Raw genomic sequence first — 16,110 nt, forward strand, 5'->3', positions numbered from 1 at the left:
AGAATTCAATGCCTTTTAATCTTCCGATCATCTTAAAAGTCGCAATTTTTCAAAAAAACAAAACTCAGTACCTAGTTTTTTTGATAAGTGATCTGTGAGCCTTTTATCTGGATCCTTTGATTTTCAATTCTACGGACTAGATGCCCTCAGTGGTGGCATAGACGTAGACCTCAGCTGCCAAGATCTAATCTCTCTAATATCAGAAGATGAAACTCTTAACACACTGTTGACCTTCTCACCTTGCACATTCACCCATCTACAGTACTTCATTGAAGATAGATATTTTTCTACATTCCCACCCCGACTTTCCGGCACACCACATGGCGGTTGGCTGCGAAGTCTGGCACAATTTCAGTTACCTGCAAGAAGCAACTTCTGGAGTTAAAAATAATCCTGTGATTTCCTGAATGGCAGTGCCTGTGTCACATGCCAGTATGCCATCGAGCATCTAATTTGCAAGATCACAAAGATACTTCCACAGCCACATTATTTCTGCACAATCCTGGCGTGTTCCAGATCCCCACTTCCTTGTTCAGAAATATTGATCCAAGTGCGCTGGATATCTGCAATCTTCCTTTGCTGATCCCTATCAAAAGCTGTCTGGCTTTTCTCAAAATTTCTGTCATCGGTGCCTAGAGGGGATTTAGTTCACAATGTATTCACTATAAATCCTGAGACAACTAATGGCAATATAATAATGCTGTTTCTGTAACACCTTATTGTTGTTGGGTGATTATAACCGTAACAGCAGAAATACTAGTTTGTTGTGAAGGTATAGGATTCCTGCAGCGTTTTTAGCTTCCTATTTTTCAAAATCTTTGATTTTCACTTTTTTACAAATTGTTTATTTACAGTGCAGAGGTATACATGCATGTCAAACATAATAGGGTTACAAACTGTTCACAGCCCCCCTGCAGTTTCAGACGGAGCCTTGTTTTGCTGACGAGTTGTGTTTGCTTATTAGGCTTATCCCGCTTTTGCTCGTCGCAGACCTGTCCATCCAGCCTTTCATCAGGATCAACTGATCACATGCCCCATAAAACTGAATACAGCTGAGAGCAAGAGAAAAACAAAAGAATGGGACATAATGCTGAGGTCTGTGAATAGCATGAAAAAGTGTCCAGCAGAAAGCGAGAAACCTGGATACCAACATGGTTATTGTGTGCAAGCTTTAATCAGAAAGAGTGAATAAGCCTAAATAAATCTGTAACATACATCTGGCACAGTGTGTCAGTTTCCTCTGCTGCTTTGTGGGGTGGGGGTGAGAGGTTGTCACTGGCATGTAGAAGGATGCAATAGACAAATTAAAAAATGCATTTTCAATGAAACGTGCTGCTGAACCACAAAAAAGGGCACACACACCATGGTAATGGAAATAAATGACAACCCATAACACGATGAACTGTACTAATATATTCACATTCATGCATGTATTACTGCAGTGTAAAAGTCAAATTTGAGTTCTTGTTTTAAGGGGGTCCTAAAGCAAGATGGACCTGGGCGAATAGGTGGGGCCTCAACAGTTAGCAAGGCAGCCAGTGACAACTGCCGCTGCGTTTTTAAAAATTCGGATAGGGCCCAGGAGGGCAGGTAGCTAGCCTGCAAAAACCTATGAGTAAGGCTGCAAAAACTCATATCCAGTGTGATTGGCTGGCAGGGGCCACAGGGTCAACAAGGCGCCCTTGGGGGCGCCAGGTAACAAGCAGTTACGCTTGCTGACTTGGGGTATTGCCTTCTTTTCACCCTGCCACCACTGCAGCCAGAACCCGACCCACAACACCACACCCGGATTTTGGATTTTTGCGTTGTCTTCTGTTTACTGTCCTTTGTTCCTGAGGAGGGCACTCTTTCCTCCTCTGGATCGCCCCAGATTATCCAGATGTGGCCCATATCCTGGTCCGCAGCAGCAGGCTACGCATTAATCCCACTGACGAGATGCTCTTCTTTGCCACTGGAGATTTTTTTCTCTAGTCTGCCATTTCAGTACCTCAGACGGATCTGCGGTACTGAAACAATGTTATTGACTGGCAGCAGCATTGTTATAAAATGTTATGTCCACCATTACTAACTGGGACTTGGTCATCAGTGATGTCATCGAACATGTAATGAGCAATGTAATATGTGAGGTCATAAGAAATACATGACAGGGCTGCAACTTAGTTAAACCAGTGGTTCTTAACCTTTTGACTTCTGTGGACCCCCCACTAAAGCATTACTGGAATCTGGGGACCCACACTAATCCAGTATTGGAAAACGGGGACCACAGGTATGGGCTATTTCAATGATTTGAACCTCAAAGCAATATACAAAAATACAAAAACAAGTATACACCAAACACATGCTCAGATAAATTCAGATTAACTCGCATTCAAATATAGAAATTATTTTTTACACTTGAAATGTTGCTTCTTTATTAGTATTAGTAATTTTGTAAAGCATTTGTGGATCCCCTCCGTAAGCCTCGAGAACCCCCATGGGTCCTCAGACCACAGGTTAAGAACCACTGCTATACCTGCTGAATCTCGGGCGGGTTTTCAAATGTAAGATCCTTTCTCATTTCCACACTGAACTATAACATCACTTTATCCTTTTACATTTTTCAGTGAAAAAAATATATACACACAGTTTAAAAGGTTAATCCTGACATATATTAGCTGTTGATTAAATGTGTTTTGCTGAAAATGATGTATGTTTTCTCAAAGTAGAACACGTTGGCCAGCCTTGTTGTTTTTACTTTGCAACTGTTCCACCCTTACTAAGCACAGTTTTTGAGTGAAACCTGTTTTACAAGACCGAGTTCAGCGGTAGGTAATACTCAATCAAGTGCTCCCTTTCTTGCCTTTATTAATTTTTTAACACTCACGATTTGTTTTGTTTTTGCATTTGCACGTTTTTAAATCATTCGTTTGTAGGACATTGAGCCTTTTTACAATCTTTTGAACACTGTTGCTGTAACTGAAGATCAATCACAAGCAACCACCTTCAAATAGCAGGCCATTTGTGAGACAGTAGATATGCCTGGATTGGAGTCTAGCCTTAAATGCAAGATATTCATTGGTTTACATAAATAAATCACCTGTGCATGTGCTGTCATCTCTTGGGTATAGTGTGCTCAGTCATGTTGGAATATCTGGAAAATCAGATAGGAAGATGACAAACTGGGTCTCTGAGTTGGATCTCGATAAATCCTACCTTAGTTTGTTTTTAAAATTTAGACTCAGTGGATCTCATCTTTTCACAAATTCTGTAGTTTGAGTAAAAAGACGCGCTCTTGAATTAATCGTTTGCTCATCTAAGTCATGGTAAAAAATAAAATTATATTCTTGAGCTGTCACTATCTCAGAATATATTGAACTGTCAATTAAAGTTCTTGGTAACATTGAGTTTACATCCATCATTCCATTGTTTCTTTTGTTATAGCAACAGTGTGCTTTGCTTTCCTCCCACTGCCTTGGTTCCTAGTGGAGGGCAATGGTTTAAGATGGCTGGTGGACATAAAGCGAGACTGACTTGGATTACTGATTGCCATTTTTTATTTGCTACTCGATTGGTGTCCTGATATGAAAGTGTTGAATGTTTGCTCAGGTGCATCCTTGATATGAAGGATGCACTGATTGAGATCTGACACAATAAAGGCTGTTCCTCCATCAGTTTATAGCAGATCCGTATTAGAGAACGTCTGCTCCAACACTCTAAGCCTTATCTGGTGGTTTAGTAGCAAGAAACAGCAAGGTTTAGAGATGTCTGGAGTAGAGAACGCATTCACCAAGATTACCAGAGGCCCAGATTTTAGCACTAGCACCACAACCTCCAGTGCAAGCGTGGTATAAGCATATTTTTCTACCAAAGAGCAACATTTGAAGACCTGTAAAGTAGCAGAGATTTCTTAGGAATTGTGGTGTTATAATAATAATAACTTAATAGCTCAATTTACAAATCTTGTGATTTAATAGTCGTGTTAACTTCTTCAGTGGTACACTGTTCATCTTCCACGGAAGGGTAAAGCCCAGTGGGAGTTTGGACTTGGAAGTTGCAGACAAATATCCTCAGTCAGCCGGGCAGTCACTAAGCTTTCTCACTGGGCTGTTAGAACATTGGTCGATTTACAATTCTGTTGTGAAGAATGGCCTGAGATAGTGGATTGGACAGGAATAGCTGACTGGTGACTAAAGCTCCAGTGAGCCATGGAGTTCCTGGCTCTTATAAATCTTTGGTAATGATATTGGACTAGATTAGCAAGCTTTTTGCACAACAGTGAATGCAAATGTCTGACACAAGTGCAGTTTCTGAGTTTCTGATTAACAGATTCTGGATCTGCAGATGTGTTCACCTGCAGATGGAACTTATTACACTGGAAAATTTGCAAGTGTGTTTCACTTTTCTGTGAAATGTGTTGTAGGGTCGAATGCAGGAATATGGGCAATGCATGTGAAAAGCATATGGCCTTTGGGTATTCAGCCACAAGGTTGCATTCACTAACGGTCTCAATTGTTTTGACCCCAAATTTCCCCAGGTAAATTGATTGACAGCAAAGGCTAACTTAAGTCTGTGAATTGGATGTGAAATTGAAATATCCCTATATTTTAATGGTGGTGTACTGGAGAGGGCTTCTGTAAAGATAAAAATGTTTCCCTTTAAAGGAAAAAGTGATGCTGCTTTTCCACCTGAGGTTTAGTTTTATCTTGTAGATCCACTCACTGACTCTGATTGCTGGTACATGTTTCATGAATGGAGGACTTCGCTTTTTTTTTTAATTTACATATGCTTTCCTATGCATTTCATTGAATCACCTCACATGTAAAAAAATTGAAAATTTTAGGTACATGCTTATTGCCAAATCAAGCCTGAAGTGAGCACAGCTGAAACAAGACTAGAGATGAGGTGGAGCTGGCATGCCATTAGGACGGCGTCTATCAGTGGTCAGCCTGTCCTTGGGTCCAAGTGTGGTCCAAAGAAAGTGGCTAGTTAGCTGTCAGGAGCCTTCCGTTATTACCAGACAGGGTAAATAACTGCTCTAGGGAAACTGATGCGAGTCTGATGAGGTGTACTTTTGGGCCCCCATGCACACACAGTAATCTTGTTAATGATGAGTTGCATGGGGAATGTTGGTAGTCCTTTATGTCACTTCTCCACTGCTGGATATAGCATGGCCCCATAGAGCCCGGACCCCCCGGGATGTCCCCCGCCCCAACCTCATGCAATCCCACAATCAAAACTTGCCAGTCTAAAAATGTGGGTAAAACGGCCATGTTTAATAATCATCAAACATTCATAAATATGACAAAAGCTTTTATAAAATTCACATTTATAAATTCAACATTTACACTTTTAATATTTACAAGTATTATCACTGATCATAACCACCGGTTATGCGATATCTACTTACTCAAGCACCAAGGGGCCCTCTGGCTTGCCTCTCCTATCTGAGAACCACGCAAGGCGCAACCCACCTGCGTCCTTGAGCGGTGAGCCCCCAGCCCACCGTCCTTGTCCGTCATTTCTGGGGCCCACCCCTCTACCACCAGGCTGCCAAGGAGGCTTATGTGACCTGGCTCCCTTCCCTCCCCAGCCGGTGTCCCCATCGATGAATTCTGCTGATCCTGGGGTCAAAAGCAGGGAAAAGAGGATGTTCTCCAGTGGACCCAGGGTCTAAATAGCCCCCCCTCCCCCTTGGCTCCAACCCTTCCGCTCCATGCTCCGGCCGGACACACATCACGGCCGACCAATCGGGCTACTGGACCGGACTATGGGGGTGGGGTGTGGGTCCGGGGGGCTGGGCCCAAAGGGCGCTCTCACCAAGGTCTTGCGCTTTTCATATGAGGTGGCTATAAGAACTGCATAAGAGCCCTCCCACAGTTTCAAGCAACAGGAATGGGACTAATATGTAGATTGTTAATTGGAGCGTGTGAGAGGTAACCCTTCAAATAGGGGCTGTATGGAAGCAAAGGGAAATTATTCATCTCTGGTAAACTTTTAAATATTTCTATATATGCAGTGTCCTTTATCTGTTAATAGAGGTTCTTTGCTGGAGAATGTGCTAGTCTCATTTTTATTAAGTCAAGCAAACATGAGCTTCTGTGGTTGTAGTTCTTCTGCTTTATTCACACAGCAGCAGATCCGCACACTCCATGAAAGGAGTTTGGGGCTACATCTCCAGGTGAAATTGTGACCGGAAGGTGCATTGGGCAGCTGGCAGGTGATTGGAAGCTGTGCTGTATTTGAAGACTGTCACCTTCTGGGGATGTGAATCACCACTCCCACAGCAGCCCCCCAATTTTGTAAATTGTCTGTTAAAAGGCCAGCAGTTCCTACCATATGTTTTTGGGGCCCATACCACCGAAGTTTGATGGCATTCTGTCCTGATCCTAAAGTCTCACGTCTGGTGTCTGTGCCTAGATTTTGTGAATGTGGTGACTTTTGTTTGACCTTACAAAGAAACAATGATGTGAGACAATATAGTTTTCAGTAAATGCCGACTTCACTCCAAGGAGAAGCGGAACTAGAATAGTGAAGTAACTTCTTCCACGTCTAACTTCCTCCTTCTTTCCCGGTTCTGTCTGATATGTTTGTCCCCTCCCCACCGTGGCACTCGCAGTTCATCCGTAAATTTATTTATTCTTGTTGTATGCTTGATCCAGTCAAAACCTTATTTGGTCCAGTTCTTTAGGTCTTGACTCCAGACAGATTTTAGCTGCCTATTGTTAAAGCCTATTGTTGACAGTACCAATAATTCCAGCGGCCTTTGGGCCAGCTCATTGCTTACAACTGGTTGGCGTTCTTGTCAGTCTCGTTTGTTTGCTTCTTAGTGGCTTTCCTTCCTCTTCTTGTCCCTTCCCTGGAGCAGACCCAGTTTACCATCATTTTGACGGGATTACTCAAATCCTTGCAGTGTTCTTATTCATTGATGTACTAGTTTATTTCTCTTCCAGCACTGTATTGTTGTCTTTGTGTGCTGCTTTCTCATCTGATATATACCCTCCCCCAGGGCTCCGTTCATTTGAAGTTAAATCTGAATAGTTTCCAGTTCTGGGGCGTGGCAGTTGCTTTAAAGTTTTCAAATTATATTTTTATGTTTGTTTAATGGAACTGAATCTCTAGAGGATAATGCAATGCGCACTAAGAAATGCGTGGAGCAAATCGTGTTGTCTTCTGTGCTGGTCATCCGTTTCTTGCCAAGCATTAAAAAAAAATATTTCTTAAACGGGGTGATCCCTTCCAGTGTCTTAAAAAAACGCCCTATCCTCAAAATTCCCCTAATCTTCTGATACAAAAAAAAACTCAATCAGATGTTATCCCAAAGTACCCCTTTTATTGCTGTCATGACTGTTGGAGTGTGAATCTCCAACAGAAGAGCTGATCACATCCCGCACATACTGCAAGCATCGGTCAAGCACTGCTGACCAACTCCCCCAGCATTCACAGCCTTCTGCATCCCTTCCCTAAAGTGACTACTCCGCCCCCCTTCCAACCTGCATCACGTGCTTAAAGAGCTGTGGTAAACACACAGGTAAATGCACGATACCCACCCATGCTAGAATTGTTCTTAAGAAAGTGAACAATGATTGGTGAAAATAAACCAAAAACAATAATTTCATGGAATTGTTAACGAGTTGTACCTTGAGAAAGGGCATATACATGATGATGTGTAAAAAGCTATGCACGAGATGCATTGAAAAATGAATCCACAGAGACAGGGAAGACAGCATAGCACACAAAATGGACTGAGGTGTACAGAAATAGGAGCTGGACAGAAAAAGACAATGTAAGCACATAAAGCATTTCAAGTACACAAAAAAACAAAGCTGGTAGAATAGGATGGATGAGAAATGTAAATGGAGTCCATGGGCAATGTTATTGGGGTCCACACTCAATAGAATAAATTGCTCGAAAGTAAGAGGTGAACTTGTAACCGAGACTGATCTCCATGAAAAACAGAATGCCATCCAGACAAAAGATGTGCAGAAAAAGAATAAGTACAAAAGCTAGAACGGAGTGCACACAAAACGGATTGAGGTGCACAGAAAACATTCAATGGAGTATAGCGAGAGTACCATTAACTGCAGGTAAAACACGCCGAGGTGTTTGAAGAAACTGCGAGCACCAGGGCTGGACTGGCCTTGGATTCCACCAGGAAGTTCCTGCGGCTCTTTTGAAAGCCCAATTGTATTTTGGTGCCTCTGTCCCCTTCCCCAGCACCCCCAGGATAATTGCAGCAGGTACAGGGAGGCTCCAAGAGACAGATAAAGCTAGGGAGGGGATAGTAGAGAGAAAGCGACCAGAGAGGGAAAAGATAGAGGGAGATGACAGACAGAAAGACAAAAGTGGTGATGCTGGTTTGAACTTTTTTACCAGGGCTGCTTTTGGTTCCTCAGACCGACCCTGGTGAGCACAGAAAACCCATGGTGCATAGAAATTATGTATTGCGGTGCAGAGGGAAACAGCATGATGCTCGTACAAATTTATAACACCTATGGGCGTCAAGCTTCTTTGACCATCCACTTCTTTTAGTCTGCTTCCCCCGTACTTTTGTCTCCTGTCTCCTCACAGTTTGCGTCATTTCGGTCAAGTATAGGTCTGAAGCAAAGCAACTCATGGGAACGCAGGAAAAAACTATAATCCCAGCTTGCTCGACTTTTTAGGTCTCTCCTATAGGCCACTTTCACTGTGTGCTGTTGAAAAGCGATTGACTACAATACTAAAACCATCAAGGGAATGTTGGCTCGGCCCCTTGCCCATAATATGATGGCCTTCTTGTAAATCCCAGTTTCCTGTTTCTTCTTCGATGGCTTACCTCCCTATTCATGTTTGTCCCACCTATAGAGCATATCTTCTTTACATTATTTCTGATTGGATGATTTCTGTATTTCTAATGCTGCTGTGGGGATATCATATTTGTATTTGTCTTTCAGCACTTCCCTTGCTTTCTTACCAGTCTCACTTTATTTTGCCTCTGCGAATTTCTCTGAGGTCAATTGCTAAATGTCGTTAGCTCAAAACTCTCTCCTACTGACCCTATCACTCCCTGATCTCCATTCCACTTATTTTCCCCCAGGACCAGACTGCTGCACACCTCTACCAGGCCGCTTGCTTCTGTCTTATTGCATTATATACCCCTGTGTACTTCAGTTTTTTTTAATTTACTGTTCCAAAATGGCTGTCTGCCATTTTAGAATGGTAAATGAAAAATAGAATAAGAAATAATCATTGAGAAGGGGCATCTGTGACTGAGCACGCTTGCCCATGCAATGCTGGGCTAGTGCGTAATGAAACTTGAGGGGGCCCCCCTTCAAAGTACATGGAGGGGGCCCCCAACCTGCGGACTCAGTCAGGAGCGTTCAGGCCGGGGCCCACCGCCTTAAACGTGCCGGAGGTGGCCCCCTGGAGCTCGGGGGCAGCAGGGACTAATGTTAAGTCATTGCGCTGGCCTGCTTGGAATGTTTTTTGTTATACTATACAAAAGTAAACAAGCTTTGGCAAAGCTTATAGTTTTGTGCCTGTATTTGAAAGGTATGACCTGTAGTGTAGGCACTGCTAGTGCTTGTATTCTAAAGTAGGTTGATGCATGCCTCTTAATTGTCCTCCAAGCAGTAGTCAGTAGACGTCGGATGTTGGCTCCATATGTCCCCATCTGCTCTCCTCTTTGCCAAACAAAAGTCATTTACTAACGTCACATTCTCTGCCCATTTAATCCTGCTTGCTAGACAGCAGGAGTTTAGTGTATGATTTATGATGTGCCTAGTTTGCTACTGTTGCACATATTTTGCTGGTGGGATGACTTGTCTTAACTACTCTGGACATGGGCTGCGTCTAGCGCCTTAGATTCCTACAAACTGTTTTGTAGCACCTCAGGCCTTATGTAACCCTGTATCCCAGGGCTGTGGGGCACACTTTTGGCAGGCCGCTGTGCGTTCTAAGCATCCCTTTCATTGATTTTGCTTTCCATTGATATTCCAGTTTTTGTTGGCCCCTCATTAACAGCAGCTGCGTCTGTGGGTTTTGGATCGCCCCCTCCTCCCTTTATCAATGCAGAAATAACTGTCCCAGTTTACTTATTTTCTTCCCATTGTTTGTTCTGCGCTTTAAGTGGGGCGCGCTTAGAATCCGTTCATTGACGATAAAAGGTTTGGTTGCATTTGTGGGTCTGATTCATGGGTAATGAACTGATGCAGCTGGAGGGAGGGCCCATTCATTCAGCATCCTTCAGCCAGGAGCTGCTAATTGCTGTCCATTGCCCCTTCCGTTGCACATGTCCGCTCCACGGATTTCAGCAGGGAGGCATTCACAATGTCGGGTTCAGGGGGATCACTGTCCTTGCACAGTTTATTGACCAGTGGGCACCAGAACACTGGCGCATCTGCCGTTCCAAAGAAAAGACGCGGCATCGCGAGAAACAGCGGGAAAACATCCTGGCTGCAGCTTCACCGGCGCCTGCTAAGAAGGCTCATACCCGGGGTCCCGTGGATGGGGTGGTGCAAACCCCGCCTTTGGCATCATGGTGGAAAGTAGATTTTCTAACAAGGCGTTAAGTCTGCTGCTGCCCCCTTTCGGAGAGGTGCTGCTGAGCCTCGAGCTAGCAGCTGTGCTATGGGGAAGCACCTCTTCTGTTTTACACCCTGCTGCTGGGTGTGGCACTCGCACTGTGTGCGTTTTTAATCCAGTCCCATTTTAAATCTTTGCAGGGGTAGTGCCATTAGGGGCGCACAAGAGCAGTGTGTTCACATGAAGGTGGAGAGGCGGGGGGGGGGGGGGGGGGGGTTGTTTTGAGGGTCGGGTCAAAGGATGCTTGCCGTGGGTCTTGTGCCTACTCAGCAGGCAAAGAAAGCCGCGTGTCTGGTTTTCACCTTTCCCTGAGAAAGAAGGTGGAGGGGCTTCATAAGATATGGCCAAAGTGCAGCGTCGTATGTAGTACAAAGTGTCAGGAAATGGCACATATTTGCAAGTCTGCGGTGATCGTGTATTCCGCTGCTTTCGTCCAAGGGCCCAAACTACAATGGGAGAGGAAGGGAGATTCAAGGACACTCTCTCTGTCCCCGGTTAGATGCAAGTAAACAAAAAAAGAGAGGTCAAGTCAGTCTCAGAACTGCCACAAAAATGGAGCGAGATAGATACGAATCACACACTCACTTTGGGTGGATAGGAAGGCCCTCACACACCGACCTAGTCAGTGTCCTGCTTCATCACTGGGCCCCACCAAAGAGGCCGAGTGCCTCTTTGGTGTGCTGCGACGCCATACTTTTCATTTTACATTTTGGTTCCTCTCGTGAAGCTGTGTTGGTCTTGGCCACAGTGCAACAATCCATGTGTTTATTATCGGGTGAAGTGACCCTGGCCGAGTATGTACGTAGGCAGGTATTTTCTTTAGTTGTGTGTCTTTCAGGCCCTGTTCCCATGGCTTCCTGCAGTATGTTCACATTTTTCTTTGGTAAAACAAACCTATTTTAATTCTCTGACAAATAGATATAAAAGGCTATCCAGCTGCTGGAGTCACTGACGTGTCAGTATTTCCTTTAGCCTCCTTCAGCTTAAGTGCACATTCTTTGCATTTCATTCATTTTTTCGTCCTCCTCAAATTCTTGAAGTTCCCTTGATTTAATTATCCTCTACCCACACCCCCCAGTTAAAGCTACATTTTTTTCTTCATTTTTACAACGACGGACATTCCTTTACAATGAAATACGCACAGCACAGAACTGCGTGGCCTAAACTCTTCCACGAGAACACCCAAATGCTTGCTGCACATCAGTGGCAGCTGGTAACATTTGAAAGTGGAAGGGCGTAATTGTCGTGGGTGAGTTTTATATTGCGTCCCAACTATCATAAATGAGGTTCGGGGTGGGAGAGTTCATTTTTTTAAATTCAATAGTGGGCAAATCATTGCTTTTTAATATCATTTGTAGAATTGCATGATTGTGAAAATGTAATGGCCATTTCCATGGACATGTGCTCTCTGTGAATGACAGTGTGCTACTTCACCACCCTTTAGTAGTGTATTTGCGACAGTGTGTCCCAAACTGCACGACAGCAAGTTGCATACTACAGCCTTGCCACGTTCCAGATGAACACATGTAGCTCATTGTGGCACGTGCCACCTTTGGATTTTCCATAATCCTTAAGACTTCAGTTATGCAACATTGAATGCACCACCCCCACTATGACAATTGTTCCAACACCACTGCAGCTTTAATCATGGCACACCAGATCCATAGACCTTGGCCCGATGCACTTCCACTGGGAGATGAGGATGCTGATGGGAGGTGCTGCACTTTACAGCATCCTCCTCAGGCCCGGAGTGGGTGTTGGTAATGATGTCCAAAGTTCCGAAGTCGGCAGCTCTGGCCGTAACGCCACATCAGCACTGCTCTTTAACCCCTTCCCTGCGGGGGTTTTTCACCTCCTGTGCGGATAGGGAGGGGGGCCGCGAGCGGCGCCGCCGTGCTGGTGACGAGCTCAGCTCGTCATGAGGCACAGCGGAGCTGAACTCGTCACGGCCACACCCATTTTTCGAACGTTCAGCACAGCGGGGAAATTATCCCTGCGTGCAAACGTTCCAACGGCTGTGACGAGCTCAGCTCGTCATGAGTGCAGCTCAACCGTGCCTCATGACGAGCTGAGGTCGTCATTAGCACGCAACGGGTTAATGCAGAGGTGCTTACTCTTTTTCTTAAACAAGCCATCATAAGGAAGAAGTGACCAAAACTTTACTTTAAACATTTTGGTCATCGGACTCTGTTTTAGTTTAGAACCATTGCTTTAAAGTAAACCAGCGCGGCTTGTTTTTAGTGTGTTAACTAGAACCCACATACATACTCTAGAGAAGTGCAGTTGCCAGTAATTCTGTGACCATCTTAATTGTTTTCAAATTGGAACCAACCTGTCATGTGCAGGTGCGACACCTTCAGTCAGCCCATGCATTTTAGCCGTGAGGAATTCAAAATCTGGAATTTGCAATCCAGCAATATGACTCTTCTGATACGCAAACCTAAAACCAGAGCTGCATAACTCTCTTGATGTTAATGCTAGAGTGCAAATTCCATAATTCGAATTAATCTGTTCTTGCCAATATTTCTACCTGCCTGAACTTGAAAACATAGGCCGGCCGGCAACGAACCATCCAGATGGCAACCCTACTATGCTCACTGCACTGCTGTGATTCAGGACCTCAGCTACTCCAAGTTGTAATATTTCACTCAATCAAAAACTAGGTTTCTAATCCGAGCTTTATCACGTGATGCAGCTTTGCTCCTCCATTAATATGCAACGCTTTATTGATCTCGAGGTAGGGTCTTGCCAAGGGGCGTCTCCACCGCTATGGCGTATAAGCGCTGCCCAACTGCTGAAATGCTGCAGTCAGAAGAAAAATTAAATGACAATAAAGCTGTTTTATTGTCATTTTATTTTTACTTCCAGTCCACTGAGTCGACTGCAACATCACACAGCAGGGGTTGGAGTAGTGGTAGCCACTAAAAGTGTACATGCCAGTTTGGCCGGGCGTTCACGGTCGGCCAAACCGCCATGCGCACTTGGATACCTCCTGGCTGTTCCATCCTAGTGCTCAGGGGCACAGGTTCCCAGACCCTGCTAGAGCCCAAAACCGTCCCTCTCCGCCCAACCCCAGCGCTCCTCCCATGCTGGTGGAAGCACTGGGATTGGGTGGAGCCTGTGCCCATGGGTATTGTGGTGCCAGTACAGGTGCAGAGGAGCAGTGCTGGAGCAGAAGATCACGGCGGCCAGTAGGAAAGTTACGTTTATCTATTTCACCCCTTCCCTTCGGATTAGCAGCAGCTGCCCCTGGTCTTGCTATATAAATATCGAAATATCAAAAGCTTACCTTTTTAAGAATGAATATATGTACGAGTACTCTTTGCATTTCTGACATGGCAGCAAGCAACTCAGTTTTGTTCCTACTATAGTATTTTGTCTCTCGGAGTCAAACAAGGAAGAAAATTGCGGGCGCTGTTAAACTTCAATGCAATCGGTTGCAACAGCAGAGACCTGCATCTCCTGACCCAATCCAGACACTGCTTCCTTGCTTTTTTTTGTTATCAAATAGCAAGGAAGCAGCGGCAGGATTAGCTGGAGCAGGCAAGCCCAGCACTCCTCAGGAGACAGGGGTTGCAGCTGACTAATGTTGCACATAGGAAAAGCCAAGAGTGTGCATGTCAGGTTTTGGATGCAGAAAGGCACCCGTCCAACCAGACATGCGCACTTTACTTCAAACTAGCCGGCTGTGAAGCCCCACGCACACCTTCCAGCCATGCGCTCTCTCTCTCATTCTGATTGGCACCTACTAACTCCCCAGAAATGAAAACATCGCAGCCACCCACTCGGGAAAAAACAATCTAAACTAAATCCATCTTAAATTGATTTTGCTAAATCCAACGGGGCAAAACATTTAGGGGAAGGGGGGGGGGGGGGGGGGACGATGATCCAGCAGGGCAGCCGCCCCCACTGCATGGCCTGTGTGTTAAGCCACGTACATATTAAAGGATTACTTTTTGCAGTTTTTAAAATGACCCAATATATCTTTGAAAAGAGCCTTCTGGTTGCTGTTGTTAAATCTCACGCCTAAGGCTCTGGGTAAATGTCCTAAAGTTTTGAGGAACAAAAATATGAAAATGCTTGAATCGGTGACTTCTTGTGATGGGGAAAGCATAATTCTCGGCCACCATGGCTCAGGATCAGCTGTACGGCTCCTAAGATAATGTGGCCGTTTGAGCTCACAGGCGTATGTTACTGCCCGACAGGCTGCTACTGCCAACATTATAAAATTTCGTTGAGCTTGGCTTTGCAGAGATTTTACTTAAATATTTCAGAATCCGGAACCTCCTGCCGTGACAGTGCCCTACATTCGGGACTTTAGTCTAGTCGCCCACTCCTTAATGTAGGCGACTGATGGATTCAAGAGGGGTCGCAGCTGCACGACGCTTAAACTCCCAACCTTGTATACATTAGGTCATGGTGCTGGAAAGGCTTCAAAATAATTTACAGAGAAGTGATTCATTGACTTCATAATATATTGGTAAGATGAGAACAAAGCGCGCCGCAGAAGTTGTTATGGCTGGATATGGCCTTTTTGAGACCGAGGAGGAAGCATCATTTGCTGTGAAGTAAATGGGAGAGTTAACGTTCAGAAGAAGAGGCAGGGTTATAATATACCATTTAGTGTGGCACACATTTTTCAACACCGTTTAGTTTCGTAGGCCTCAGACATTTGGTTGGATAACATCTGCTGTGGAACATAAATACACCCATATTGAGAACTTTAAAAGCCAACTTTTCCACATAACCCCAATTCAGTGCTTTGCAAATGTCCTGCAGAAGCAGTCAAAACTAGGTAAATGCATCTAAAAACTCTCACTCCCTGACTGCAATGCCAAGGTATGCCCAGAGCAGACTGTGCTGCAACGTCATTACTGTAAGAAAGCTCCGAAGGTTTCCGGTAGCAGACGTCGTACAGGTTTGTGTGATGACTAGATGGCCTAATTCACTAACCTTTATGCACCGAAGATGTACTGTGGTGCACAGAAGTTGCAATTGTACTTTCCACATCCGGGGTCATGATTTGTGGAACCTGGAATAGCATAGAAGTATCTTGAAAACTCGCAGCATTACATATTTTTGCATTATAAATTTAGGTCTAGGGTCCGGTCATGAGCTGTTTTAGGACTGGCCAGCGTACAGAAGTGAGCATACAAAATGTGCATGTTTTGGGTGCTCCCTCTACTTCTTGCCAGTAGTTTGCCACCCTGAAAGAGCAAATCCATTTACGTCTGTGAAGAGAAGGATTTCGGGAGTGTACGATAGTACAACACCCGTAAATGCATCGTATGCCTTTGCCACGCATTTGATTGCATGCATGTTTTTACTGCGAATATGCATTTACAACACATGCCAATACCACGCATTGTTTTTAGATTTAAACACAATGTATTTGTGGTGGGAGACCCCACCCGCCCAACATACCATAAATATGTGGTATTGGCATGCGTTGTAAATGCATATTCGTGCTAAAAAATGCCGAGTAAAGGCACAACGAGGTAAAAACCTCGTTGCAAAGGCTGTTTCCCGATGTTGGTATCCTTGCAGAGTTAGTAAAGGGAAGGAGACGTC

General features: G+C 44.6%; 1 protein-coding gene across 13 annotated transcripts in view; it reads left to right on the plus strand.

The window, feature by feature from the left end:
• The window catches only part of RAPGEF2 (Rap guanine nucleotide exchange factor 2), a 924,668-nt gene that overhangs the window by 158,838 nt on the left and 749,720 nt on the right, over nt 1-16,110 (plus strand). The window lies entirely within an intron of this gene.

This window comes from Lissotriton vulgaris, chromosome 3_1 (genome assembly GCF_964263255.1).
Source record: "Lissotriton vulgaris chromosome 3_1, aLisVul1.2, whole genome shotgun sequence".
Taxonomy (NCBI): domain Eukaryota; kingdom Metazoa; phylum Chordata; class Amphibia; order Caudata; family Salamandridae; genus Lissotriton; species Lissotriton vulgaris.